Source organism: Lasioglossum baleicum, chromosome 13, assembly GCF_051020765.1.
Source record: "Lasioglossum baleicum chromosome 13, iyLasBale1, whole genome shotgun sequence".
Classification (NCBI taxonomy): domain Eukaryota; kingdom Metazoa; phylum Arthropoda; class Insecta; order Hymenoptera; family Halictidae; genus Lasioglossum; species Lasioglossum baleicum.
Window position 1 is genome coordinate 6024354 of NC_134941.1, and position 27329 is coordinate 6051682.

At 37.2% G+C, this 27329-nt stretch overlaps 2 protein-coding genes across 15 annotated transcripts in view; one reads left to right on the plus strand and one right to left on the minus strand.

Moving 5' to 3' along the window:
• LOC143214788 (dipeptidase 1) overlaps positions 1-15460 on the minus strand; it is a 228519-nt gene extending 213059 nt beyond the window's left edge. Inside the window, exon 1 of one of the 2 annotated variants that reach the window (XM_076436179.1) lies at positions 15216-15460. The gene's annotated coding sequence lies outside the window, so the exon portion shown is untranslated. Of the gene's footprint in view, positions 1-15184 lie in introns of both variants that reach the window. The other variant, XM_076436180.1, reaches the window with a different exon arrangement.
• Positions 1-27329, plus strand: part of LOC143214797 (uncharacterized) — a 308560-nt gene that overhangs the window by 248612 nt on the left and 32619 nt on the right. The window lies entirely within an intron of this gene.

Here is a 27329-nt window from a genome sequence, read left to right on the forward strand (position 1 = left end):
GTGCTACTGCTGAAATTATACAATTTAAACAATTTTTTTTTGTTTTGCGGAATTATACAAATTTATTGGAATCATTTTTCAAACGAGTCGAGAAAGATCCAGGCATGTCTTGCGCTGAGACTAGTTTATTTATTTATCTACACGTTACGTGACGTCAGACGTCGTCTGTGAAATTATTTCTCTAATGAGTTTATAACGAGTAATTTTATCGAGATATTTCTCGTGTTAAATCGAGTTTGAAGTTGCGAGAGTTGGCTGCACTGATTGTAAGGTTGGAGGTTATGTTCGCCGCGTGTGTATGATGACCAGGAACCAAACAAGTATTTCTTGTTCCATTTAAACAAATTAACAAGTTGAAACCAATAATTCATTAATGCTTGTTCTTATGTAAAGATTGATTGTTCCGACGAAATCCTCTTCTCTTACAAATCTGACAATTTCAGTGGCAAACGTCTTCAGGAATTGTGGCGAACAAGTTCGTAGAATGGAGAATTCTTTGAGAGCTTTAGAACGCAGTCCCGTTTAAATGTGCAGTTCACAATACAATAGTAAATGCAGCTTGAAGCTTTTCTTAAATTTTTTGTTGGTTCACTTGAAACTTTGAAGCTGTCTCTTTATCGTTTGAATTGCAGGTTGAATACTGAAACATTTTAGCCGAGTGACTTACAAAAGATTTTTTAATATCTCATTTTGATCTTTAGAAAGCAATTTTTCGAGACTTGAAGATATAATAATAATAACACTTTATAGATTAGGTTCCTTCTATCACATTGATCGATCAGTCGATTCCCTCAACATGCGGGCCATACGTTTAATAGTTCTCATTCAGAAATATCTGTTAACGAGATGCCAGCAAAGCCTCTTTAAAGAAGCATACCTGAAGTTCATTAATTACCAATAACGAAACCACGTTGATTGCCCAGTACAAATTCATAGAAATGCTAGGAAATACTCAGGTCGATAGTTTAAAATATGACCGGTTCTAAAATCGCTGTTGATTGGATATACGATGCAGGATCGTGCATATATGATATCTTTACATGATTCAGTAGATAACTGTCGACTAGCTTAATTGCAGCCAAATTTCCACTGAGTGATTTACAATCCCTGCTACAATAAACAATCCGACAAACTGTAAGGATCCACGATCATGTTTTTGTTAACTAAAAACAATAGAGCTGCTAAAATTCACAAGCAACATTGTGATGAAACTTAAAGAAAAGATGCGGGTTGATGTCCAGTGGCATTGTTCTTTCGCATAGTATTACTCGACCTTAGACCGCAGCTGGAACTGTTCAAATGTTGGAACAATCTCGCAGGGAATTTTTCCACTATTTTTTGCATTTAAAAAGCGCAGTGACTTGGAAATAATGGCGGTCTTATGAATGGCGTTAATAAATGCTTTAAGATGCTCCGGGAGGAATTTCTTTACAATGCAATAAGAAACCATGACGTTATAAATGCGTGGCAATATATTCTTTTCTTAGTTCGAAAAAAACCCGTCTTGTTACGTCTTACCATTGCTGAAGAAATCTGTGCTTTCATGGGGTATGAAAACCTCGAGAAAATTGAGAAATGTAAGACATGAAAGAGTTGAATGCAATTCTACTTTGCATATAAATTAACTTTTAACTAAGTGACGTTTCAATCAATTTATACAAATTTTGCCACAACCAATAAAGCCGTAAAATTAAAAAAATTGTTTTCCTTAAAAAGTATGATGAGGATACTGAGGACGAAAAGAAAAATTTTAGTTTTTAGAAAAAAAACAATTTCAGTTGAATGGACCAGTATGAATGTTTATTGTAACTAGAAGTAGGCGACGTTGGTACAATGATCAGCAAAGTTTTAGTGAATATTCTCTCCGAAACGAAGCTTCGTGCGTCACAGAACGCCACTCTGATTTAATTTCTGCGTCGAGATTAGTCACCATTTCAAACACGCCGCGAACAATGCCGTACCTTCTGTGTTACCGGTTAGTTATACATATAATCATCCCGTATGCAATATCAATAAGTACTTTCGCCAAATGAAACATGCTTAAAGCTTTAATTAGAGGCCGCACCCGACGACTGAATGACCCGTAGGTTAACAATAACAATTACAGCTAGCGATCTCTCATTGATAATAACGTCTCGTAATTGGATAGCGTTATTGAGAATCATTTCTGTACAAGCAACGCCACTCCAATTACATCGCGTCGTGTTTGCACGTAGAATGTTTGCACAAGATATATGGCCCGAGTTTTCGGAGGAACGATCTAACCGGTTTTGCAGTACTGTGTCAACCAAATGGAATTCAGAAGCATATTCGTTCGCCTAACCTTGTTCTACTAAATTCGACGATCGATAAAGAGATTCGTACATTTTTCACCGTAGATCTCTGACCAGGTCACTCGCGGAGAATTATTCCTTTCGAACGACAACTTAACAAGAAGAATTAGCGCCATTAGGAATTGAAAGGACACTTCCAGTGGGGATTCATCGGGTCGTGATTCTAGCAGAGATTTAAAGATTTTGGTACTCCAATGGGGAGTAGTTTCACAGAGGTACAAATTGAATAGAATAATTTTGTATTTTGTGTATTCCATTACCAATTTTTTACCAGAGGAAACGAATTTTCATTTTGTTGGAATTTCGCAAATTAATTCCGAAAAATAAAAAGCGTCTGTACGTTTTGCTTCTATCGATGTTTCTAGTTATACTCGAACTGTAGCAATGACGTTTTATAATTGAACTGCCAATTTTTATGCAAAATAAAATTGCAGAATGTGGAAAGTTAATTTTATCGACGTGAGACTGAAGGAATGAGAGAGAAAAAAGTGTGAGGAACGAGAATGTTTGATAAAAAGAAGAGGTAGTTAGAAATTTATTGAGAAATGTGAGAACGCGCATGAACAATTAGTTCGTGTTATGTTAATAAATTATAAATATTGATTAGGGGTAACAAAATATTAGGTATTGCGCACTCTTATGCAGTAGCACATAATAATGAACGAAAAGTAGTATGTTACGCCATCGTATAATGATTAAGAAATATTTATTGAACACAAAATGAACTATTTCTGAAAAGATTAATTTGTCCTTCCTTTTTCTTGATAAATTTTATCAGACAAAAACGAAATTACCATAAAATTCATGAACTCGTATCGGAAATGTTCAAGTAGAAAAATGAATGAAATGTTTAAATAATCATTATATTGATTGATCATTAATCATTATCATGATTAAGAAATATTTATTGAGCACAAAATGCAACTATTTCTCAAAAGATTAATTTGTCCTTTCTTTTTCTTGATTTTATCAGACGAAATCGAAATCTACCATAAAATCTATGAACTCGCATCAGAAATGTGCAAGTACCAAACTGAATAAAATGTTTAAATACACAGCTTTGCTAAAAACTGCAGAGGTATTGGTTTAAAAATATTCCGCGAAGTCTGTAGATGTGAGGCAAAGAAACTTAAACATCGATTTCGTGAGTCAATATTTAGAAGTCAAATATAGGCAGTTGCCTAAGGTTCACGCTAACTTTGCTGGCTGACGTAGTAGCCGATACAAACATGTAAGAAGTTTGTGTAAGCATAGAAGTCTTGCATTTATATGAAATTGTGTAACAGTCGTCAGATTCCCGGTGTTTACCTGCTAGAATGTTATTTACGTTTGTCTAACGAAGTGTCGAGATCCGTGTAAAAATAGAATTCTATTTGGTTCGAAACTTTCCGAGCACCCAGTGTGTTCGCTATTTCTTGAACTTTCTTATTGAAGGCGAGCACCTATGAAAAATGTGCGAGGAGATTCATTCAGGGAGCCTTTAGAAGTTCGTTGAACCGATTCTATTGTATTTTGTCGTCCCTGGTATCTTTTTCTCTCTTCGTGCGAGTGCCACGTCAACGGCAGAGGGAGACGCGTTTTTTATGAAGGCAGTAATAATGTAGGGAACCTGGGAAGGAGGACCAGGGACTCGAACCCGTGATCTTTAGGTCCGCCTATTGGCCAGCCATATCTTTATCGCCATTCCGTTCTCCTCATTTCTCTAGGTTTGATGTGTGCACAATTAGGGTACGAGTCGAACCGATTTGGAGCGGATTCTACACAGGGTGGGACGAATACCAGCTATTTTCTTCGAAGCCATTCAAAATACCATTTTGAACCCTCAGAGTCACCACTAAAAATTTATAAATGTTATTAAAGTTATCGATCGTAATGATGTTTAAAAACAGACAAGAATTATAATCTCGGCGCAACGGTTCGATCAATTAAACAACTAAAGCAATTTTACAAATTAATTTTACACTTTCTACGTTTCGATCCTAATTTGGATCATCCTCAAGAAAAGCGGAAAAACTGCGTCTGGAAATATACCAATTGAAATAAAAACAGTTTTGATGTTGGAAAAAACATTGAAAGATAACTAAAAGATAACTAAAAATTTCTGTATCATTATTCACAATATCGTTTACATAATTAAATACGTTGGTATCTAATCAATTACTATACACTTAAGTATTGTATGAGGTTTGATATCAATTTTATATTCATCAAATGAAAAAAAAAAAACATATACAATGGAATTATTGTAGGTCGGAAGACATGTTTAATTTGCGAGTTAAAATAGCTCCGATTGCAAAGTGTTAAAACTCTTTCATGCTACCAATATTCATGTAAAGTAACTATAAACGTACACCGAATATTGATGTCCCTTTTCTATTAGGAAATGATTAAGGACAAATTCCCAAATTACACAAATATTGGCACACTAATAAATAAAACTAAAAACCAATTGCTAACTTAAGTTTAATTATCTTTTCATCTTCTATTCAATTCAAAACTAAATCTGCGTTCCATTTTAACGATTTCCCTGGGAAAGAAGGTCTGCTGTATCCCAAGTGTAATTACATTTTACCTCGGACCTTTAATTTTCAAAATAAATAGAATGTCCGAGAAAATTTGCTCGTTAAAGGCGTTTCGTTCTTTTTAAACGCTATTTATACACGTTTAACCGTTACCACTGTTATAAAAACATACACCCTGTATATTTTCGAGAGTCTCCAGAACCGCAGTGCATAAAAATCATTCTTATAGTTTTCATAGTTTTAACAGAATAGAACACCCTGTATATTTTCGAGAGTCTCCAGAACCGCAGTGCATAAAAATCATTCTTATAGTTTTCATAGTTTTAACAGAATAGATTCTTAAGTCTGAAAACTTAACAACTGCAGGTATGTACTTGATTCGTAGCCCTGTTATTCTAGGACGGAAGAAACGTTTAATTAAATAGTTCCGACTGGAGAGAGTTAAGAAAGGAAACAAATTTCTATTTCTCTCCAGTTTGTTGCAATTGATCTGCAGTCTGCTAATAAATTCCTGAAAAATTGAGCGACGCTCATTATTCCGATTCGCGTTCAACACGTGAAGATCTACAGGGTCATCCGTTTTTAAACGGCCAAACGTTAACCAGCTGTAGAGGACCCCAAATGGAACAACTTTTACCGCTATCACTGTTTTTGTTTCGGCCTTGATTTCCAGATAATTGCAAAAAACCATCATTTTTTGAGTTTACATAAAATTAAATATCTCATGACTCGAATGATGAATCTTGATGGTTTTTCCTTTGTTTAGTTTAAAATAAGTAGGGGCATCTTTTTTATTCAATAAACTTTTTTGTATGACCTTCGGATCATGGTTTGTTTGGCGTGGGGCACACCGCCACTTTCCAACTTATTTCTTTTAGGCTCCACTGTGACCCACGCCAAAAAAAACATGATCCGAAGGTCATACAAAAAAGTTTATTCAATAAAAAAGATGCCCCTACTTATTTTAAACTAAACAAAGGAAAAACCATCAAGATTCATCATTCGAGTCCTGAGATATTTAATTTTATGTAAACTCAGAAAACGATGGTTTTTTGCAATTATCTGGAAATCAAGGCCGAAACAAAAAAAAGTGATAGCGGTAAAAGTTGTTCCATTTGGGGTCCTCTACAGCTGGTTAACGTTTGGCCGTTTAAAAACGGATGACCCTGTATAGAAATGGTCATCCAGATGAAAATTTGGTGTCAGATATTTTTGCGACTGTGAAGCGTAATCTTCTCATTCGCATTTTATCGGTCGTTAGGATGACACGGTCACCGGTGGATTGCTAATCGTTCCTTCGACTCGGAACCCTTTATCTGGTTGGTTCTATTAAACGGGTACTCGTAAACCGAAATTATTCCCAGCATGGCGTTTGCCGGTCGAAACGATGTTTGTTCCCGTTGTCGTCGTCGCGTCACGGAAACTGTCTATTTATCCAGATACCACGGAACTGCCGGTAGCGAGGGCGCGCGGTATCATTTACGACAGGATTGAACCATTGCCAGTCAATCCATCGATTTCACGTGGAACGTACGAAACCGGTAAAAGACGACGTCGACGACGACGAGGTCTGCACGAGGCTACACCGACGGAGTTCCCTGACGTATTCGGTGGTCGATATCCTCGGTATCAAGCCCCGGAGCTGATCATCGAAAGGAAATCTCCGTTAGGAGCAAAAACCGTCTAACCTCGAGAGAAAGAATTACGATCGGCTCGCGGCTATTGAACGTCTGATAGAAACGTATATTCCCGGTCGTCTCCACGAGGATGAGATCAAATCCGTCAGCAGGACGAGCCACGGCATTTCCATAGCCATTCTTAAGAAACAGCCGCGACCAGATCCGAGGGCGAGGAAAAAAGACGTCGCGACAGGCGAAGCAACTGGTTGCAAAAACCCTGGGAACGATCGTCCTGTTGGGACGACGGTGGTGGGTTGATTGGAATACGGTAGAATCTTCGTTATGTGGGATAATTGACCGACAAAAGAATTCACTTAATAACGCTTGCGAGAGGGTAATTTTATTGCGTGGTGTCCATACGGGCCTTGAGAATTAGAGGGAAAGGAAAAGTATGCATAGCGACGTGAATGAAGTTTATAAGTACTTTTTTGTATCGAGAAACGAGATACCGGGTGCGTGTACTAGTAAGCGAGCTACAGACTTGATTAATCATTTTTAACAACGAAGATACTGTCTATTATTATCATTATCTGCGGTTAAGAATGGTGAGGTTATATAATTCATATAAAACATATTGTTATTTACAGGAGATTGTGAATGAAGGCAATGTTAGTCTGACGCTGGCAAATTCTTTCAATGAATATTTCCAAATGGAGAAGTAAAATAGTAAATGATATATGATATATTAATATACAGCTTGTCCTTGTATGCGTGGTGAAGTTAACAACTTACAGAAGATTGTGAATGAAGGCAATGTTAGTCTGACGCTGGCAAATTCTTTCAATGAATATTTCCAAATGGAGAAGTAAAATAGTAAATGATATATGATATATTAATATACAGCATGTCCTTGTATGCATGGTGAGGTTAACAACTTACAGAAGATTGTGAATGAAAGCAATGTTAGTCTGACGCTGGCAAATTCTTTCAATTAATATTTCCAAATAGAGAAGTAAAATAGTAAATGATATATGATATATTAATATACAGCTTGTCCTTGTATGCGTGGTGAAGTTAACAACTTACAGAAGATTGTGAATAAAGGCAAAGTTAGTCTGACGCTGGCAAATTGTTTCAATTAATATTTCCAAATGGAGAAGTGAAATAGTAAATGATATATGATACATTAATATACAGCATGTCCTTGTATGTGTAAAGAAGCAGGGGATAAACTGTCACACATGAATAGATAAGTCGAAAATGTGGAATAGAATATTGTCATCCGAGGTTTTGTTTTCGAGGAAATCGAATATTAAGATTCGTCCCGCACGCCACACTGATATATGCAGGAAGTAGATACGGTATGTCATGAACAGACACGTTAACAGGTAGCCATAGAATAGCACGCGTGTCTTACAAACTTTGGAACTTATTTGCCATGAAAATGGCATGGATATTTGATGACGCTTGTCATTCTCCATAAAAACGTGTTAATTTATTTATACTAAAAAGCTGTTAATTTAGGAGATAAGTTAAATATCAGTATATTGTAAAAGTACACACCTTGTTAAGGGGGTGACATATAAAAGTATAACTTCGAAGTGTCATCTTTCACTGAGCATTAAAACTAATTTTAATTGTTGATCTTTTTGAACGACAGATCAAATAAGAAATTGTACGATCATTTCAAGAGAAATATTTGAAATATTCTATAATCTAACATTCTATAATATTATGCCGATATTCGAGGGTTCTCGTTGAAGTATACCATCCCATAGATTGAGTTGCCCTTCGACCATTTTTATGTATTCAGCGATAGGATAAAATACATTCTGAGTAGATTCGGATCTGCGTGGATAGCTCCAAACATTTTACGAGTACTTCGAAAAAGAAAAGTTTCAAGTTAGCTTAAATCAAGGCACAAGATAGGTCGGAACCCTTTATTAGCACTTTGAGAAATGTAAGCGGTACTTCCAAGTATAATCAAACATTAACCAAACAGATCCGAAGCTTTTATGAGTATCTTAGCTAGAAAAAAACAAGAGCGACGAGAAAAATCGCAATATACAGCGCGTTCCCATGAAAATATTAAAGTTCAGTTCTCGCGCCAGCAACTTTAGATTACTTCATAAATGTTTCAGTGTCTAGTGTGAATGCTTCGAGAAATTTTAATTGCCTATTAACTTTTGAGACTGAGTTATTACAAATTACCTTGTTTACAAGCTTAAAACTGGTTCTTGCCATTTTTAATCTTCCAGCCAATAAATCACCAGCAAAAGCAAGACGTATAAAACACTGTAGTTCAAATATGAAATGCTGTCAATCTCGATAGGGTGTTGTTAATTTCTCGTCTGGTCATTAAATATTATTCTTCTCGCATCACGCGATAAATTCCAACGAAATTTTACCAAATCTGTGTAATCAGTAAAAAGTTAAGAGTACTATTCGAAACATGTGAAACGATATGTAAACACTTAAATTGACTCGGACTCGTGAGTACATATTGAATGCAATTTCATTTCTCGAGTTCATACAGAGTGATCGTGAAAGGTTCAAAGCTTTGCAATAACCAAACTGAGTGAAATATGTTTCGTCAATATCGGTCTGGAAAGTAAATCCTTTTAAAATGTTATTTAGCACGTTATTCATCCTTTTGATCAAGACAGCCAAAAAATGTCAGCAAAACGTTCGAATAATTTTTCCAAAAATTACCAGGTTTACGTCAGTCTTTTGAAAGCGAACAGTTGTCAATATCACACAAGAACTGAAAAAATGACACGTGCAGGAACCTTTGCGACAAACTGAAGTAATTAAGTGACGTGGATATGTGTAATTATTCGGAAACCACTTTTCATGACGGAATTAATTTAATCATTTCTTCTTAGATTCAATTCATGAATGCTTTTATTAAGACTTTTATTAAGATAAAGATTGTTATGATTTTTTTCATTCATGACAAAAATGTGCGGAAACAATTTGAAGTAGTAAACAGTTTAAAATCGTTACAGGAAGAGAGAAACTTTTATTTGGCTCGTGTTTCTTGCAATCGATGCACCCAATCTTTATTTTGCGTAAAGACCCTCATCATTAAATTTAAAAATAAATAATAAGTGAATAGAAATTTGTTTGAATCGTGGAGTCTTAAGCTTTACTTTAAACAGAATCAACTAAATATAAATGTTCTCCGTCATTTTGTAATCGAAATGGAATTTTGTCTATTATAAATATTTATAAATTAAATGAAGACATGCGATTCTGTTTCTACTGGAACACTATCAAAGAAGTTCTAACCACTGTAGCTGCGAGGAAAATGATACGTCAAGTAGGTACCCAATCTCTGAAGTTTTTGAACAATTTCGATTTAAAATAAAGTTATAATTAATTGCTAGAGCCACGCGGATTAACTTCCACCGCTGATGATATCTATATCAGTCGGGTTTTGAAATATTAATTCCGACTTTATAATGCAATGGGCGGGAAGTACAATATATTTTTTTTTCCACGGGGTAAGGATCTATCACGTTTAACACCCTTTCACTGTCATGATACGCAAACGTACTTCCTTCATAAAACGTCCGGAACTCTGAAATCGCGAAACTGCTGACAGGCGTTTCCGAAATCCCCCGGCTCTTGAAAGCGTTTCTGTTTGAGAAAGTTGTTCCGCGCGAGTGGAAGAAGTGGAATTCAGTCGGGCACAAATCGGCAAAATATAAGCGAGGAGGCAGTACTTTGATACTCGGGGCTCGTGCAATTTTTGCGAGGTTATATTTCCGGCATGCGGCGTAGCGTTGTTTTGCCGGATGTGATTACGCTCGCAATCTAGCAGGCTGCCGCGGAATTAATCCACTAGAGTTTCCCCCGAACTAAGTACTAATATCACCGCATAGTCATACCACTGTGTCGGATCAGACACGCTAAAAAGACAGTAAACAGCAGCAAACGTCGGGAACACGCCGTTGATAAAACTGCACCACCTGGGTATCGAAGGCCCGGCGATATTTTTGTCATCTATCCTCAAACGACTTCCACTTTTTCAACTGTCTGCACAATTTTCACCGGGAAACGCACGCTATCGGGCAAGAGTTATGCGAGCGTTTCAAGTTCAACCGACACTGTTCTCGGTCATCAGAATTTGACGCAATCTAATTCGACCAGAAATCAACACTAAACTGCGGAACTTTATGCAAAATTAAAATTTTCTCCATCGATTGCAAGAAATTGAAACTAAATTGAATGTTGTTCCTTCCCTTAATGATTTTAATAGAAGAGAAATCATATATTGACATCTCGAGTTATTAAAATTTTTCAACAATTTTCAATTTCATCTACTCAATCTTCCTATACATAAATAACATATCTCATAACTAATTTAGAAGGGATTTTACTGTAAAATACTGGTAAACTGGTCATCATTCATTGGTTTAACAAAATAATTGTTTTTACACACTTTGGTAGAAACAATAATACTATGCAACTTTCGTGTTTCAAATTTGTTTAAATATCATTTGTTGTTTTCGCCCTTTTAATGCGGGAAGTAGCACGATAAAAATGGGGTTGTATTAGGCACAACTTACTCTACTGGTGTGCAAAGTTTCGAAAGGTTTTTTGACTTCCCTTGTAAATACTACAATGTTAAAAAAGTGAAGCAACGATATTTCTCACATTTCCTTATCTGGGAGAAAAATAAAAAATCATGAAATTGACTTTACAGAGATCACTTAACACGTTGAACATCGTGGAAATTATGTTCGTGAGTTAAATATAGCTCTAACCATAAATAGTATTCTGTACAAATATAGAGTTGTGCATCTTTTTACGTAGAATCTGATTCCGAAATAAAAACTATGGGTTTTTGATAAAAAGAGACAAAATGACCTTGAAATAACCTTCAAAACGCCCACGCATTAAAAAACTAGTAGTGCCATCTGACTCCACGCTCGAAACACTGAAGAACATGTGTCAGTTTGTTTTTTTTTTAATCACATGTCTTCGAGGTTTTTTCATCTCAACTTAAATGGGACACCTTGTATATGTGGCCTCAAGAATCAGCTTTGTCTAGTTTAGCAGCCAGTATATTAATGTTTGTAAAATTTGTTGCTGCGATTATCGTTCTTTTATTGATCCAATTATATTAGATTGCATCTACCTTGGTGCTTTCCACAAAAATTAAAGGAATGACACACGTCTAACCCACATGGGGGACACACGTGAAATGTTTCTGAAAGACTGCATGCTCACCAAGTTGAACGAGTTTTATTCCTAGGGGAAACATGACACTGTTCACAAAACGACACGGCTTCCCATGAAAGTTCCTTTTGAATTAAATATATTTTCGTATATTCTAATTAAATTGCTGTAGTCATTATAAATGAAACAAATGGGCAAACTAACTAGAATAAATTCCGTGATTTTCTATAAAGTTTAGTATTTATTTCTGAATAAATCTGATCCCCGAGTGTCATATTGGCTTGGCCAGGAAGAGATATCGATATTGCGAAACGTAAGCCAACTTCCTCATTTTGCCCATGGTAGATATAGTTTATATTATTAGCTTTGATTTTCATGTCATTAATTTCTAATTAATAGGTAACAGCATTATCTTGATTAAATCTAGAAGAGACTTCTGTGCACGTGGTCGTATAAAAACGATATACCTCATGTTAATTCGTTTAATAAACTTCATTTAACTCGATCTATAATCCCGAATTAATAAATTCACAATAGCAAATATAGAACTTATTCTGTTTCTTTAAAAGATAAAATATTTTTCTTGCTAAATAAAAAGCGTTCAATTATATTCGTGTTTCTAATTGGAGTCGCTATTATATTACCGAGGGTGAAAACAAAAATAAAATCCTTACTGGAAAACTAAATCATCAAGTCATATCTTCCAAAATCACGTGGGAAGAATTTAAGTTTCACGGAACAGTCTGATTATACAAAATCAAAGCAGAGAAACATTCCAATATCAAAATAGAGTCACGATTGACTAAAATTCTGTCTGGACGACAAGATTTCTAAGCCACGTCTTCACGAAACGTTCAAGAATCATACACATTTACGTGACCGAGCGTAAATCGTTCTGAAATCAAGAATACGCGAGACGTTGTCTACCCAGTTGGCGAAAAATGATTAAAAACGGCACCGCGGGACGGCGGGACAAGTCTTCCGGGCACGAGGAAGCCCGAGATAGTCCGCTTCAATTTCCAAAATTACATTCCTCCGCTTATCTTCCGGCGACAGAAGAAACCTTTGGCAACTGGATTGTGCGGAGCGTTGGTCTCGAGCGTCGGTCTCGAGCGTCGAAGGTCCTCTCCGTCGATTTTCGCGCCCGCGCGAACACGTAAACGAAGTAAACTTGTTAACAGAGAAACGTCGACCGTTCTGGCAACGTGAAAATTGTCCGCGGTTGTGCCACTGCGACGAGATAGCCGGTGTGATTTAGCAAAACCGATATTAGGCTGCAGCCGCCGCCGCCGGAGCCATTCGAAATTGTTGTCGAAAGGGAAAGCGGTCGGTTTATTTGCGCGTCGGACGTTTGAATGCTGTGCCGATTGCGGGAAAATCCACCGATACACTCGTTTGACACGTTTTGATGTTTCACCTGCAGTTTAATGGCCGAGAAAGTGCCGATCCACAGCGTTCTTTGTTCGACAGCGTTGCTGTTGCGTGTTTCGAGAACACCGCCAAGTAGATGCCTCGTTTGTTTGATCAAATTTCAATCGTACACAGTGCTCAAACGCGAGTGCACAAAGCTTACTCTCTCGACTCAAATTTTTAACGAACAACCCCACTTCCAAGATTTTCGAGCCGCGACTTCGGCGCTGAATCACTTTTTGCACTTCGCCTGCTTACTTGCTCGAGCTTTTACAATTTTCGATAAAGAAAGCTTTCAGGAAGATGTTTTAACGTTTGCATAATTGCTGGAAACCTCGTGGAAGCTTTTTCCGTTTCCAAAAAAGAAAGCTTCCAGGAAGATTTTCTAACGTTTACATAATTGCTGAATCGCTTCTTGCACTTTGACCGTTTGGTAAAATTTCAATCGTACACGGTGCTCCAAACCTCGTAGAAGCTTTTCCCGTTTTCAAAAAAAGAAAGCTTCCAAGAAGATTTTTTTAACGTTTGCATCAGCAGCGCGGAGAACTTTGGGCGACATCGTCGCTGAATCACTTCTTGCACTATTCGATAATACTTCCTTAATTACTTGGAGTTTGCAGTTTTTCCGGGAGAACCTTCTTGCAGAAGGTCTACGCGACATTGGAGACAGTGAACTGTGAGTAACGATAAGGAAGGGAGCAGTATAGTAAGCTGCTAATTTTGTTAAAGCTTCAGGGACAAAATTCCTTGAGGATAAAATTTCGAAATAGATTGCACGAGGTTAGATCATTATTATTATGAATTAGACACGAATGTGTAAATTAAGAATCCAAGACACCAAGAATCGTTCCTGCAGGGTTCAGAGATCCTTTATCTCGTTAAGTAAATATTCCAAGAACGTTTGATTATCCCACATTATCAAATTTTCCTATTACGAATTAAACACGAGTTTCCTCTTCGCTAGCTTGTAGTTCGCACGTTTCCTTACTCGTACGATTCTCCTAGCCGATTCCAATGACTTTCATTTATTCAAAATAATGATTGCGCGAGAATCCGAAACGCGAGGCGCGCCATTAAATTAGAGAAAAGGTATAAATTTAATCCCTCCGGGACAATGGAGGCGACTCCTCGCATTATTTGTGGCGGCAGTTGCAAGAAACGATATCCTGGCGGCTGTCTCCATCGTTATAGTGTTTCAGGTCAACTGAATCTCGTCGATTCTTCGCGGCGCGTCCGATTCACGGAGCAGTCACGCAAAACGCGATATCGCGTTTCACGAATACCAACAAAAACCGTCCAGCGGAAGCGTTCGTTTCCTCCGTGTTGTTGTTGCGTTCGTACTCAATTTAAACAACCCCTATCACGACATAGATCGTTGAATAACCCCCCCAACAAAAGCGCCTTGCTAGTACGTAACAATTCTTCATCTCCCTAGCTCCCGGACTCCTTAAAAAAAGAACTACAGGACCAACCGATATCTCAAAAGGATCACGTGTGAAAATGCGTGTTAAGTGGGGAGCGAAAGGAAAGACACTAATCGAGTAATTCCATCAGCTCGGTACTGCTAGGGAGCTATTGATCACAAGGAAAACTATGCACAGCAAAAGGAGAAGTCGATGAGAATATCTACGAGCCATCTGCGCGAAGGCTGGCTCCGAAAATTTCGAGACACGAAGTGGAAGTCCCCAGCGACTGGTCTCTTCTTCTCTAAGTTCCGAAGACACCTCGCGGCAGCTCCGCGTCACATCACTTTACGATCCTGGCCGTAATCTTCTCGCTAACTTCCGTACTCGGGGGTCGGGGGTTGAGGGAGCGCGAGAGAGAGGCGGTTCGCTAGTCCATGCACTGGCACAACGAACAACAACGTGAGCCGCGGGTGAAGATCGAAACACCCGGTAGAGGTGTTTGCGTGTGGGTGGTCGTGGAGTGAGAGAGAGAGAGGAAGAAAGAGAGAGAGAGAGCGTCGAAACCGCGCTCCGCGACCAATCGAGTAGGGGTTTATAAGGATCGAGAGAGGCCCCCGGTTACTCGGATCTACTGGATCTCGAGGACACCTGGCGCAGCTCGGGGGTACACGCGTGGTGCGATCTCTCACACTGTGTGCTGCTCTCACCAGAGAAAACAAAACAGTATAAGGAAATTACATTCTGCTGGCGGAGATTCGGCCGCCTCTCTAACTCCGGGCATCGAGTTCACTTGGCGCGTCGTTGCACTGGCCCCCACGGTCCGTTAATCACCGGACTAATCACCAACTGAATCGGAGCCCACCGTGTACCAACTATACGGGCATATATCACAACCGTCGAACTGTGTAGGCGAGAGGTTCGAGACTTCGGATCGGAGCCGTTGCGCACTCGGCGACCGCCGCGGCAAGACTGGGGTCTGCTACCCGGCCGGGGTAGCTGCCATGGCAACCCGACCACCCCCCTCCCCCGAAACCTTCCACCAACGACCCCTCTCGCTCTTCCTCGGGCTTTCCGCAGTCGCGATCCTCTTTCCAGCCTTCTCTTTCCATCCAGCCAGCCGGAGCACACGCTTTCCTCGCGCAACCCCTCGAGCCTACAGCCACCCTCTCGCGCAAGCTCCAACCGCTGCCGGAGGAAAAGTCGCAGAAGCTCGTGGCCTCCACTCCTGGAGATCCTCCGATCTCTGCCGCGGCTACGAGGCTCTCTCCCCGTGTGTCTCTCGTGGCCGTCCGGTACGGTTCTCTCTCACTCTCCCTCTCCCTCCCACAAGCTCTCTGTCTCTACTGTAATCGCCCGTTCGTTCGTTTCTCTGCGCCTACACTGCCGCGCTCAAAAGTACCAGGGTCAGTCGAATATCAAACCGGATTTTGGATTGGACAACACCATGGTTGTTCTCATCTTCACTCCTGGATAGATGGTAACAGTCAGCGAAATTTTTGAGCGCCAGTGTATTTCCGTCAAGTTCATTTCCTCCGTCTTCCTCCCTTTCTTACTTTCGTTTATCGTTCCAACAATCGTGTCGTTCTTCTTTCACCCGCTCTCTACCAGTCTCCTCTGCCCGGCCTCCGTGCAGCGCCAGCCTCTGATTGGAACCGGAGGAATCCGTCAATGATCTGATTTCGCCAACCAACTTACTCCCTGTACACCCAGTTCAACGGACGCACTGTGGCGAGGATGTACACTGGCTCTTATTAACCCCCTTTTCCGTTTGATAGCCGCCCTGTCTGACTTCAGACCAAGGTTTCTGAGGAGATCTCTTAGGTGTGAACGTTGATTCTTGGCTTTGCGGGTGCTCTCGTGCGGAGGGCATGAAACTAGCTATTTTTATTGCGTATTTTTAAATTGTGGCTTCTTGACCACATTTCTTTCTAACATTTCATACTTGGGTTGAAGTGATGCTGATGTTTGAAACTAAAGTTGATAGGTGTACACGTTCGTTCTTGCCTTTTTAAGGGGATGTTTTCGCTTGGGGTGGTAAAAATTTTATGCTTCGAATTCAGCGAACTTATTTTTCAAAAATCTGTTAGTTCGGAACGTTCATCCCTGTTTTAAGAGGCGTGTACATTTGAAACTGAGAGAAATAGATTTTATTTATATATTTCAACATTGTGGCACCTTGAAAATGTCGTCCCAACATTTAATGCTTGAATGGATATAATAGTCTGTGGAATACAAAGGGATACCTAATCTGCTCGATTTAATAAAACAATCAAAATTAATAATATTGTTTAAATAACTTGCATAAAAAAAAACAAGTTGAAAAGATGGAATAACCTTTGTTTATTGGACGCCTTGTTTTTGAGAAAAATGAGATTGAAAAACCGCCGTGTTCGCGTGCTATAGTATATGCTGGAAGTAGAATCGGTAGGTCATGATCAGACGCATCAGTCGAATTTTGAAACTCAGTAGTTTCTCCAGTATTTCAACATTAACGACAAACGACTATAACGTTAAACGTACCATCACAATAAAAGGAAATTCACTGGAGAATGCCCCCTTAATAATTATGTACAGAGATTCGCAGTCTAATGATTAAATGCATTTAAACAATAATTATTCGATGAACAATTTAACGTGAAAATAAAGAGTTTACATTGGAATTGATCATTGAATTGCGGTAAAATTGAACTGTGGTAAATTTGAATTGTGGTAAAATTGAATTGTGAACGAAGCTTACAACGATTACCGTTAAAATTAATATATAATCTGTCCTGTTTTCAATTAGGTTATTGAACGCCATATCTGTATGGCATAGAAGTACTCCATATAATAAATTAATAATGATGCTCGGTACACAGCATTCATTATATTAATATTATATTATTTTCCTATCTGCGTTAACCTAATTTTTACGTAATAATTTTCCCCAATTATATACTTACCACAGTAGATAAATAAACTATGAAATTTCTGTCATTTAAGAGAAGAAATATCGTTTTCACACGAATACAAAAATTTTTATAATGTTCCTAATCAAACACAATTTTACACGTAACACTATTAGGTCATTAATTAGATCTTCATATATATTCAGCACGTTGTTTGTTGTAATAAAGAATAAAATCTTAATTTCTTTGTGGAACGTCACAACTTTTAGATTTAATAAATTAATATTATAAAATGTCTCTCCGATGATATTCATTTAAAATATTTAATTTAATTTAAATGTTTAATGCAAGTGCATTGATTTCAAATATTTCTGGAATTGATTATTTTAAAAAGGTAGGCTTGTGCCACAAAAATTTAACTTAACCATTCACATGGCTAACTAGCCCTCGGGTTGTTGCATTGGTTAAATCCTGTATAAACATTTTGTCGTGACTTAGTTCGTTAAAGTAACGAATCCGTTCAAAACTTCCTGGCTTGTTTTGAACATTATCATACGAAACGACAACACAATTTCGAAGAACTTGCGCGACGGAAAGGGGAGACCTCTGAGTGGCAGTTCTCGAGTCGTTCCTGAAAAAAAACAGAGAATTTCAATTTGGAAGCTAACTAATCGTAAAAGTCTGCACGACGAAGCAATGCCTGAAAATTCCATTATTCATAAATCTAGTGAAATGTATCGCTAAACTTTTTCCATTTCTGTTATACTACGTGTAATAAACGAACCGAAACGAAGGTTTAATTAAATTTAATCTCTTCTATAAACAACCATTTCTCCAAAATGATTAAATGAATATTCGGGCAATATATATATCATGATCATATAAAAATTGATATTTATTTTACGATATTCATACGCATGTAGTATTGATGAAGATTCAATCATTTTATTGAAATTCCACAGTGCTGGTCTGTGTTTGAAAAATGTTCATTACCATAAGGTGTGTCTTTTTTTGCCTTCTATTTTCCTCTTTGCCTTAGCTTTCTTCGATAATTAAATTTTCTGTTAACAAATTCATGTCCACGTATTTGAGAGATACAGTGATAATTAATATGCTTGATAGAATAATATATTAAATTAACGTGTACAAAAAAATAAAGTTTCTCGCCCATATTAAATTGAAAACGTGGGTAAGAACCGAGATGTTTTCCGATGCAAAACTCTGACAAAAGTCGAGACAAATAATCAAGCGTTATTACGATTTCAAGATATTCCAGATGCTTGAGGCTTTCGAGGCTTTCAATAATTCTAAGTACTTCCACCTTCAGAAGTCGCCATTACAACGGGCTTGTAAGACGCTCTGAGACTCTTTGAATGTTGCTCTTTGGCTCAATATGACTTTAGATGGTTTCGAGTGTACCAGTAATTCACTTCGCGAAAGATATTCAGTGAAAAGTGTAAAAGGTTTTCCGAAAATGCTGAAAGCAATTCTGGTTTTGTAAACAGACAGTTGCTGACATTAGGCGTGCATACTTAATGTATTGAACGATGATCACTAGAGATGCAAAATAAACATTTTCTCTATTAATTGCAGGAAATAAGAGTTAAATATATAAAAATTAATTTCATCTGGTAATCATTTTCATAATGTGTGCAGAATAACATGATATTCTTAAATTAATTTAATGCTTTTACTGTCTTCTATTTCATCTAATTATTTAAGTCACAAAAAAAATACTAATATATATTTACATTATTATAGTAAAGATTTTAAATTAAATAAGCAGTCCAGTCGTGTCATTTTTATTTAAATAGGTCTAGAAATTTACAATTACATACCAGAAATGAATTTTAATCCTATTGGCCATTATTAAATCTTTTTTAGTTACTACATTCACTACATCACTCATTTTCCATTTTTTCATATGTGCCTTCAATGAAAACTTTTTTCTTCCTAAAATCAATGAAAATTACATTCCCTTTAAATTTTCGATGTGCTTTTTTAATCGCATCTGCTTTTTCATCATTTTTTAAGTTCTTGAGAATGAAATCTGCATTTTGGTGTGTCAAATTTTCATTGTTCTGATTTGGAATGTTAGAACTCCTTTTTCAGAATCAGTACAATTCCGCAGATCGATTAAAAACTTAAATCCGCACGGTACCCCGTGAGCTAAGGCGAAACCACTATTCACGTGAACTCAACTTCGAACAACAGTTGTTAATAAAGAACTTGCAACTTGTTTCTGAAACTTCCCGTGGTAGCAGAATTTTGTCGTAAAGTATTAACCCGTTAATCGGTCAGCACGACGAAATACGTTGCCCGTACATGGCCATATCTCCTGATAACTTTAAATCGTTTTAATTACTTATAATGGGTGCATTAATATGAATTATTACACCACTTGGAGAACTTTTTATCGTTGCAAAATAGTGTCGGCTATTAATTCACAAATTTAAATACGAGGTATTATAAATTTTCTTAGACAACTTTGACATTTTGAAGCAAATCTTAAACAACATTGTTTTAAATGAAAGTTTTACGTCACATCAATCTTCCAATCATTAGCAAAATGTAATTATTCAAAAAGGTAGTTGATAGTCACATAATTTCAACTTATTTCCCCAATGGAACAAATCTTATATTTATTTAAACATTGTATGTCTTTAATCAGACCTACTTTGTTACTACTGTTGTTTAATCAGTGTAATTATTTTTTTCCAATTGTACAGAACGATAAACTTAACACATGTTGTAATTAAAAGTGTAGCGTGAGCTTGGAAACATTCAAAATTATTGCAAAAATCTTGAAAACACTTTTAATTTGTTTTAAAGAATTTTTAATGTTATTAACAAATATTACAATTTCCATAGATTCATATTCTCTTGGATAATTATAAATTGGTTTACATTTGACACATACAAATATTCTAAAATTATAGGATGATTTAATTCGTTTTAACAGTTTTTTAATGCTATTAACAAACATTGCAATTGCCATGGATTCATATTCTCTTGGATAATTATAAATTGGTTTACATTTGACACATAAAAATATTCTTTATAGGATGTTATTGAACGTTGTAGAGAATTTTGTTTATTGGCATAAGGAGTAATTAAACCTTACGTAGTTCACATATGAATATTTTATTGTCGCAATAGTTTCTGTCAGAATATCTTTCAATTTAATTTCAATTGTTTGTGTTTGTTCTAATTTCATTTCTTCCCATACCAATGCCATTAAAATTCATAAAGCGGAATAATGAATGGCTCCCGTATGGGACTAGTATATCTCTGCACGCGAGAATTTATACTACTCTATTGCTGAACATATTTATTATTTATGCAGAATACATTTTTGTCGCGCCTAAAGGGGAACCGCACGAATAACAATTTATAATTAAAAACATATTCTCTGTAAACATTTCTTCACATTAAATTTAGATAGATGAATTACTTTCATGCAATTCATGCGAGCAGTTGACAAGAAGTCTTTTAAAAATGTTAAACAATGCCGATTAGATATTGCAGAAAACATTAGTGCGTTTAATTAACATATTCCAATAATGAATTGAATAAATGATCACTGGACTACAATTTGTATGCATATAAATGTTACAAAAATATTATAAAATAAAAATAAGAGTAAATCATTTACAAAATAATAAAATGATTAAAAGAAGGACATTTCAGAAAGACAGGTTTGTGCAATTGACAATATTTTCCATAAAAATCCACAGTGAAATGATCTGTGATTGACTTAAACAAGCTTTCAAATAACCGCAAATTAAACATTGGGGTTCGTCCGAAAAAGCGCGGAGCGGTGAAACATGTCCGAGTTTTTGTTGGTAAAGTCGGGTAATGAAACAAATAAAAACGTTTAAATTTATTTGCTGTCATCAGATACGAAATAAATCGGTTTCACCGTTCGCGTAACACAAACGAACCTATCATTTCATCTTTCTCGCGAATGTAACGGTGAAAAAAAAAGGTGTATCTTAGGATGGATTCTTCTCGTTCTTTCCATCTTCTTTTTAAGGCGACCGGTATAGATTACAAAGGAATAGCTTCTAGAAATGTCGGCTCGTTCAGCGGGTGAGAAATACCGGCTCTCGAATTTCTCTTTCCTGTATTCGTTCATCGTTCCACTGCAAAACAAACGACTTCATTTTCGTGCAATTTTAAGGGTCGCTATCGTCTTTCCACTTTCCGACGACTTATCGTCGTAAACAGCGCACTTTGATCTTGAATTGAAAGATGTGTCATGACCGATATACACACACGTACACGTAGCCAAGTGAAAATGTTTTGAATTATTGGCGGAGATTCATTTTTCTGCTGCACATGTGATTGGTTATACGAAGGAAAATATGAACAACTCATTTATGTATAGCAATGGGTCCATCAAATTCTGCCATTTTTTGCTTCCATATACTATTAAATTTAATATTTCAGTTTAATTGTGTCCCGATTTCATGGTGAAGATATTAAATTATAAATAAAACGCAATTTGTTGGGTGGAAGTTTGATACAAAATGTTAAAATAATGCTTGATTTATTGAAATTGGAAGAGGACACTTTTCCAATACTTAAGGTTTCAATTGTTATCTGCATTTTTCCAATTAAAATGTCAGATTGGAGTGTACCATGTTTAGATAGAACAAAATATATTTGTAATGAACTTCTAATATCATATTTTTTACCACAAAAACAGAGAAGAAAAGTTACAGTAGAAAATTTAAATGTTCTCGTACGAAGGAGTATTTTCAGAAACATTAGCTCTGTTCATTTGGGTTCTTTTACACATACTCCAATAATCGATGCATTCATTTAAATTATTTCCGATATTATCAATTTTCATTATTTTAGTACGGAAGTTCAGTGAGGCATGAAAGGTGGTAATAGTGCGCTTTTAAAAAGTCACATTTCTCAGAGATTTCAAAGTCGCTTTCAGCTTATTCAGTGGAATTGCATACGTTTTTCTGTCACATCCTGGTCAGAGCACACCAAGAAATATGGTTTTCATAGATAAACTGACGATACGGTGGCAAAAATGTAATTTGGAAGGAAAGTATGCGGACATTTGTGTGCTCAAAGAATTTATTCAAAGTTACGTTGCTCATTTTCGATGCACTTCTGAATGCATAGCCAAAGTGAATGTCTAATTGCTTCGAACATACTAACATGGCGATTCACAGTCAAGTATGCGTGCGTACTTCGTTGCTGCACGTTCTTTGATGTACATATTTATCGATAAACATCTTCTGCATTTAAAAATTTATATTCAATTAATAATTTCCCATTTTTTAGATTGAAGTACAGTCAGGGAAGAAATTAATATCGTCCATAATTAAATGCATCGTGTAATCTCATTAAATATCTATAGAATTTGAATTTTTGTAATCAAAATCTCGTGTAGATATGAGCTATTCAAGTTACTTAATTGAACAAAGAGAGATCACAGTTTCTCTCAAGATTTTTAATTCTCAGATATGTTTATGAATGAAAGAATTTCAAAGGCACTCTGAAAATTTTTGTGCACATACCTTTTGAAAGTATTTAGCACTAAATCTACTAGCATCAATCATAGAAAATAGTTGCTTAAATTTCTTTATTCGTTTAAGCAAAATCTAAATAAATTTATTCTTGTCAGTCAAAGCATCAGAAAGTAAAATAATAAGTAGACCGCGAATCTATGTGCAAAATAAAATTTTTATACATCAATCGCAAGCTATACGAGCTAAGTAAAAATTGATTTTCCTCATTAATGATTTTTATGTGTTAAGTGTTAAGTGTTTCTCCTGTTTTGAATTGCACCTACTCATTTTTGTCATAAATGCATAAAATCCGCAGTCTAATAATAAGTAAAAGTCTCAATAGAAGCTTCAGAAAGTTATAAATAATTGAAGATGTTACATGTTGCATGTGTAAGAACACTGTGCATATCCAGAGAGAGAGAGAGAGTGTACTAATCACCCACAAGTTATCACGGATTAAACGCACAGAATCAGGGAAGCTCGATTTTGAGAACACTTAATTCGAGATTCTGCATGAGCAATGCACTCATGCATAGCACACAAATGTATTTGAAAGGGAATCTGCAGGCCACAACTGCCTTAAACGTATCTTTCACTCTTAAAGGGCTATTATTACAGTGGAGCGATAAATTTGCTTTAATACTGTTCCTTTGCTCTTCCAGCCCCCTCATCCAACACTATGTTACACCGTCTGTTCTCTCTGTAATTCTTTCCCTTTTACAGTGTTCCGTTGCATATCTTTTTATTTCGTGCAGCTTTAGCATCCTGAAATAGTTTCAGGATGAAAGTGAAGCCTGTGTCAGCAATTTCACAAATGATTTAGTAACTAGACATTTCTGACATAAAGGAGGAATTGAAATACGAAAGACATTAAAAGAGTTTAAGGATACTGTTATGTCTATTATTTTCGACCTTTTAAGATGGTTAGACGAAATTACATTTTTGACATGCTGATAATCGACATAAATTTTTATTCAAAGCACCGATAGAAACTCGAGACTCGGGTCGAAAGTTTTTGAGAGAGAGATTACCTATATACATCAACTAGTAAACGAATTTTTCTAAAATCTCAAAAAAAGCTCTAGTCACTCGAGCACATTTTAAAAAGTTTTTTTTTGACCGAAGATTATACATTTTAACACAAAGTTTACGTTACTCGTCGAAATGATGGATTCTAATATTTTTAATTTACAATTATTGAGATTGTAAAGATGCATCTATGTGGAATTATTCACCAATCTTTTTCTTGTGTTATACAGGGTGAGTTGCCCAAGACGACCTGAATAATTTCTAGATTTTTTGAGAAATGAAGAAATGTTCTTTTTTAGATGAAACCACATATTTTTGAACTCCTATAATTAGCCTTTCTCGAGACAATTTCATCGATAAGATTTCATGAAATGAATGCTTAAAAGTGTTGATAGATACATTCTTATTATTTTTGTAAAGTAAAACAGTTAAATGGTAAGATAATATAACTCCACATCGATGTTAATCAATTAATCATAGTGAATTGCAGAAACAGCGAAGCTTGTAGGTCAGGGCAGTAAAGTCCTTCTCAAAAAGCACTGTCAGGTCAGCATACTTACCGGCGCGGCGCGGCGTGGTTAATCTTGAAAGCTGTTCTTGCTCGCGACTATATCTCGGCGAAAACGAAAGATTCATGAATCTATGAACGGGAAGAGAAACGAATCGTGTGACCTTTGGGGTCCCAAGAATTAGACTCGTTTGCGCCGGTGTAACCCAGTTTTAAATTTCAGTTAAAAATCTCTTGGGTTCGGATGAAGTAGAGACAGTGGGACCTCGCGTCGAGCTAGTTTAACATACAGCGGAGGACGGATCGCCGAGTAGCCACCGTTAATTACCCCTTAATTATCCCCCTCGAAGCGTAGTCATTAACTTATACCGGCCGCCCACGAAATGCTACGGCCACGGGAACATGGCTCTCTCGACTTTTTTCTTGCACACATATCTTCCGGCGCGTATCTTCGCTGGCCAGGAAAACGCTTCCCCGCGAATATTTACATTCTCGCAAAAAACGAAGAGTTTTAAACGCTCCTTAATTCAATTTTAAGTAGTCTCGGATGTTTTCTTGCAACCCGAACGTCGCGTTGAAGTTCAACGATAGCAGCCGACGGAAATAAATCGTGACAGGTGGTTAAATTACAATGGTAATTAACCGGCGAAGAGAAACCACGCAAGAAAATACCATAAGTATATACAGACTGATCTTTGCGGAATCGTTTATTAATGCGTTTTACATCTGACCGAGTGTATTGCACATTTTATGTTTTGCAGTACGGTTTACTTGGTTATTTCTCTTGAGATTGTTATTTAAAGAAGATTTCGAAGTTCCTTTCTAGAGTACAGTCGGGGACAAGAAGAAGACAAGTAACCATTCGCAGTGAATTTATTTTCCATCCTTTTTTACGTTTCTGACTTCAATGACCGTGAATGACTATAGTGTATCATTGAAATTGTCTGGCGATGGGCTACAAACGTAGGAGCTCAGAAATATGTGGTTACATTTTAAATAACTTGGTTGACCATCAAATCTCCTAAGCACCTTCACCTGAAGAAAAGTTACTTACACCACGTAATAGGCCCCTCGAAACCAAACAACTTTTGTCTGAAACATTTTTCCTATCTCAAAAAATGTAGAACTTATTCGAGTGGCTTGTCTTAGGTGACTCACCATGTACAGTAAATCCTGTATAAACGCAACAAGGCCGTACACGATAAACGCTAAAGAATATCCCCTCCACTGCAGTAATCTGATCTCGGCTCGGGTATATTGATGTGAACCACTACTAATGCGATTACCAATATGTGATTACTCACAATGTATTACCAATATAAAAATTTTTTAGTTATTACTTATTTTTTTATGAAACTTTCACCAATATATTTGTGGCATTTCTCTGATTAAAATAAGACCAAACACGATATAATTTCAACTGTATTTAGTGGTTTAATTGACGATGAACGTCTCGGGCGCAACAAAGGACAGCGTATGGGAAAGAAAGAGACGCGGAGCGTCGCAGTCGCTTCGGCCCCGCGCGTGGTCTCTCCTGTCCTTCTCTACGTTCGCCTCGGCCTTTGAAGCTCAAAAAAATAGTGTCCGTCTACGAAAAATGCAAACGAATCTCCCCGAAGCTTTTGCGTTTATAGAGGATTTACGGGATCCAGTGGGAAAGAAGTTTCCCAGCTCTGCCATAGAGCACCTAAAGAGTGTCGCACGAAAATGGCTGTCAAATCTTTCCAGCTTCGAATTTCCTCATGAAAATGTCACAATCTGTAGTTAAATGTTCCTATTTTCGAATGTATTTAACAATATAAAACCTGAAAATTTGTTTTCACCCTGAAAAAAATTATAATTCACCCGAGTTTTACCGACGATGGTTTAGTTAATCTAAATAATTTCGCTTTTGTAGCATGCCTATAATTGCTCAGTATAACTACATCTGCCCGAACGTGTTTCCTTTGGTAGAAAGTTCGATCGACGTATCGCTCAAAGCTCTCGCACGATTTTTTAATCGCCTCCCGCATATCGCAGCGTGAAGAGGATACAAAAACGGAATTCTTCTTTCTAAAAACTGGGGAAGCGAGTGCAGACTAAATAAAACAAAGGGGGGAACAACGGTCCGGCAATAGGTCGGAGCCGCGTACGGAACGAGTGACAAATAAACTCTTGCCGATCCTCTCGCCGAACAATCGAGTGATAAAGAACGAAAAATGGGGGATGAAAAAATTTTCCTTCCATACGCGACACGTATAACAGCTTTTTATTTGCCGGATCGATTTGAACGAGACGCGACGGAGGCTCGAGGTTCGATCGCTTTTTCGAGGCTAAATCCCTGTCATGACGTTATTGAGAATGGTTGGGGTTTCAGGGACGGATTTCAATGAAGCTGCAACGGTCTTGCTCCCCCGGGTATCGCGTTTGGCAGATCTACCTTAACGAAGCGTGCAGGTGGTTTACTGTATGCGTGCAGTTAAGCGAAAACCCATCCACTGAGGATCACTGCACGGCAAATAAAAAAATACACGCACGCCGCCGCCGGATGCCCTTCAAGGACGCGCAGGAAATTCGCCTGAATGCGAAGATTGATTTCAAATCCCCAGCTGGGAATTGTAATGGGAAAACCGTTTGCGTGTATTTAGGTCGGGCGCGACTGCAACGTAGCTCTTACAAATTGGCACGTTTACTTATACCCATCCGTGCATGAAAATATTAATAAGTGTCGCCGTTTGCACGCCGGATTAACGCACACGGGATTTCAAGCCGAATTCAAAGGGTAGCTACTGCACTCGGCCCTGGTGAGAGAGATTCAAGGACAAAAACTAAATTTCAAGTTCTTATATTCCGCGTGTCTACACTTTGAAAGGGTGTTACTTTTTTTAAACAGCGCCGAGCGAGTTACATTTTT